The 4,298-nt window shown below is 36.0% G+C and overlaps 1 long non-coding RNA gene across 1 annotated transcript; it reads left to right on the forward strand.

Moving 5' to 3' along the window:
- The first annotated feature begins 2,682 nt into the window (after positions 1-2,682).
- Positions 2,683-3,634, forward strand: LOC146559103 (uncharacterized). Its single transcript, XR_014888327.1, has 2 exons — positions 2,683-2,804; positions 3,386-3,634. It is a non-coding gene; the product is annotated as an uncharacterized LOC146559103 (long non-coding RNA).
- The last annotated feature ends 664 nt before the right edge of the window (positions 3,635-4,298 follow it).

Consider the following 4,298-nt stretch of genomic DNA (forward strand, 5'->3'; position numbering starts at 1 on the left):
ATGAATAATGAAAAGTAGAAGAGTGGCTACAGTTGCTACAGGACTCTGCAGTATTCTATGAAACCTGAATTTGCAAACACTGCCATCATAAATATCATGATATGATGTTTATGATATGTCAGGGTTTTTTTAAGTACATTCATGACTCATTGCATCCCTCATTCACTGTTTGTGTAGGAGGTTAGCTGTGCCAGTTTCAGTGAGGGCTGGGTAAATTGTGCAGCCCATAAAATCTATGAAATAATTAGTATATAGCAGCCAATAATTAAAAAGCTAAAATCTCCAAAGTAAAGAAAAATTAGAAAATATTTCAAAAGCTTAAACTATGACATTTTGTCATTTTTAGTTATTCACCTCTACATCTATGCAAAATTTTATCTGTAACTTGCAATATGAAGGGATCTATTGAAAAAACCATAAGGCTATCACAATAAGAACCGGGAATAATTATTACTTTGTTCATACAAGCCGCTCACAAATTTTTACTTAGCGAGCAACGTTTTCGAGCCCTGTTCTGTAATTGTCAGCTGGTTAGAGAGTGTTTGGTCAGTTACACAGCAAAAAACAAAGGGGGCTTCCCCACTGCATTATAACATCACAACCAATCAAAGCAGTTACAATTACAGCAATTTATGACTATTTACTGTCGTAAATCTACAATAAACTTACTTCTTTTTCTTTCACTTTCCAAATTTCTAACCTGCATAATTACACCTAATTCCAGTTTATAAGACCATCTGAGTTTTCCTGTCTTGACTGCCATAGTGTAAATTCTTCAGTTTTGACTAGACAAACGTCTTTAACAATAGTAGCAGTTCTAATAACAGAAATCACACTACTCACATTTTTGGAAATAACAAGTAAAAAAATGTTTTTGTATTGTTTTAATGTTAAACACCCAGTAGTAACTTCCAGGACTGAACATGACACACAAATTTGAAAAACAGTTCTTCTAATTTGGGCCTGATCCAAAAGCAAGTGAATCCAGTAAAACATTCATCTAAAATCTAAATCTAAAAAGAGTTAAATAGCATTTTTAAACCCTGTTATAAAAAAAAGTTTCGGCTTATTAACAACTAAATGTGAGTGAACCTCTCTATTTAACTTATGTATTGAAACACACACACATAGCTATAGATATACTTTATATACATGAAGTGAAAAAGACTGATTATCTCTTCCTATGTCCTCCCTAATCCTGGCACGAAGTCTAGACTGGAGCTTTAATTCTGACTGACAGCCACCATACAGGCAACGTTGCTGAAGTATCGACATCAGCCGCTTATTCTCATGAAGGACCCCAGCTTTAAACAATTGGGTTGGCCCGGGCTTCTTCTCTTCCTACTGTTTCTCAAACATTCACTGTGCCATCAATTAGGTAATCAATAGTGAGTGACAGATATTGATGACTCAGCCTCATCTGCTGTAGCTGGCCAGCTAGTGGTGGTGCTGGGGGTGAAATGGGAGTGGGATGTCTCTCTCACACACGAGTAACACAACAGTATGTCAGGACACAAACACTGACAGACAGACACAAACACAAACAGTGATCATTAACAGATGAAGTGAATAACACTCACTCTTCATCACGTGTTAGTGGGTTGGATTAGAAAGCAAGAGAAAATTTTATCCTTAAGTTAATGTGTTAGAAACAGGAAACATAGGCAAATGTAGGGATGTGAGCAAGTATCTCAAGGGTCAAGTTGTGATGGTTAGACAAGTGGGTCAGTTCATCTGCAAAACTGTAGCTCTGTGTTAACCCTACGATTGACTGGCAACCTGTCCAAGGTATATCCCGCCTCTGGATCTTTGACATCTGGGACAGGCTCCACCCCCCTGCGACCCTGATAAAGACAAGACGATGGATAGAGTAACAACTATGTGAAAGTTGTTATAAAACTACAAACTACGTGTTTTGGAGTTTGTATGTGCTTTGTCTCTAGGGGCCACCGTACTATTGTTGCTGTTGTGGGAAAAAGCCACTCCAGCTGTTGTTCATCTACAGCAGGGGCCTCAAACTTCAGTGTCATCTTCATGCAGGGCCACTTTGGTGTTCAAGTAGGACAAAAAACCAAACAAACAAGAAAACAACACCCACAAATATTTCATAAAATGTAGTAACAGAACAAACACTCAAAATTACAAAGCTTCTCATAAAAACAACAGAATAAATTGAGAGCCATTTAGGAGCCAAAAGAGCCGAACTTCCCATCACTGCTCTGGAGCCGATGGTAAAACTTTTTCTTTTTTTTTTAAGTAACTGCAATAACATCAGGAATTAATAAGTATGTTTATGCACATTTTGGGTGTTAGAGCCCTGACTTCAGTTCAGGGGGTGAAGATGAGGGAGGAAAAAAAGCAGTGGTGCAGGAATAGAAAGACATAATAACAATCAGAAGATAAACACATTTTCAGTGGTTCTAAAGACCTATTTCTAATCAAAAGGAACGTATAAGACGTACACAGCAAATTCCAAAGTGTTAAATTTTTTGGTGTTAATAGTCTCCTTGCAAAAGTAGAGTTAATTTTACTCTAAGTAGAGTCACATTCTTTTAATGTAACTCTGAGGTGTAAAATGATAGTAGTTAAAATCGAGTGTTAAAAATGAGTGTTTCTCTGTCAAATCTGGAGGTGTTACAATGGAAACATTAACTCTTGACCTCTTAACTCTGAACTCCTACAGGGGCTATGACACCAATAGAGTACATTCACAGACTCCGCCCCCAGCACGGCTCCAATCGAAGCTGAAGTGAAGCCGTTTCAGAACATTTTGCTCTACATATTTGAGTTGTTTGCCATGCTTGGTAAGTTATTTTTTCAAAGATTGTTTCAATTATTATTATGAGCTTTTACTTCTGTGGCTCTTTGGAGTTGAGACAAAGCTGTGTGAAAGGCATTAGCCGTGTTGCTCGGTGATAGCATAATAATCTGTTTTAGCTAGCTGAAAGGTATTGTTTGCGGGCAAATACCACAGCCTTGGAAAAAAAGCTTGCATGTGAATTTTCAGTCAAACTTTTGGTCAAATACACCTAAAACAATGTCTAGAATGTGAAATGTTGGTATAATGGTGCTACTTGAAGCCTGAAAACGATCGCCCATAAAAAAAAAAACGAGCAAACAGCAATAACTGACGTCCTGACTCGATTCTACGTTAGCATAGATCCCTTCAGAGATTTGTGCACACGGTTTAGGTAAAAATGAAAAAGGTTGAGGTTTTACATTTAGTTCAGTATTACCTGTTGCCTGTGTCTTTGTCTTTTGGGAAAATACTTTACACAAGTAATGGCTCAAAGAGGATTCCTTTTTTTTACTGTGCTGCAATTGTTTACTGGATTATTTGTGCCGTTAATTAGTGTCAACTAATTTTTATTCAATCTCTGCACAGGATATGCTTGTGAAGATGGAATATGGGGGAGAGCAGAAGTGCGCTGAAGTTCCACAAAGTGATGAATGAAGGACATGCATATTGTATTGAAGAAATAAGTGTTGAGAATGCTGTTATTTGCATTTACCATGTCAGACCTTTTGATAAACAAAATTCTAATGAAAGTGAGAACATGTATACTGTTACATCTTTCAGAAAATGTTTTGAAATTGTGGTGCACAGTTCAGAATAAAAGTTTTTCAAAAACCATTGCATCTTTTTAGTAAATGTTTATTTCCAAAAGAAATTTCTAGAAGTTCAGAACAGTAAAATTCCTGCTTTTTAGAATGAATTAGAAGATAACTCTTACATAGTTAAACTAAAATACTCTTTGAGAGTTACTATATAAACTCTTAACACCAAGTGTTAAATTATCAACTCCAGACAGATTTGGTGTTTAACACTAAATCAGAGTTAATGTACCAACTCTCCAAAAAGAGTTAAATTAACACTCTCTGGTGTGGACCCATATAGACACTTTAATAGTGTTGAAATCAAATCCGACAGTGTTAATTTGGACATGGTGGATTTGCTGTGTACTACATATGTGGCACATACATATGACAAATGCATTAAGTGTGATTTGGCCAAACAGCAATGTATATCTTGGCTACTATATTCAAGATGGCGGGGCAACATGGCAGCTTCCAAGTTTAAGTTTATGATAATGCATCAGTTTGTTGAAAGACTTAATCTTAACAATGAATGTATATGTATGAGTACAAAATCATTTTTATATATTAAATGACCTAATTAATAATTCATTGTACCTTTAAAGGACAGAAAACTCATGAGCTGTGTCCTTTTTACATAAAAGTGTCTAATTTGGAATACACAATAATAAATAAATACTAAAATTATAAAGTGTGGTAGT

This window comes from Mchenga conophoros, linkage group LG14 (assembly GCF_057382185.1).
Source record: "Mchenga conophoros isolate Kocher_MC1m ecotype Shallow Benthic linkage group LG14, M_conophoros_male_GT1.1, whole genome shotgun sequence".
In the NCBI taxonomy this organism is placed as follows: domain Eukaryota; kingdom Metazoa; phylum Chordata; class Actinopteri; order Cichliformes; family Cichlidae; genus Mchenga; species Mchenga conophoros.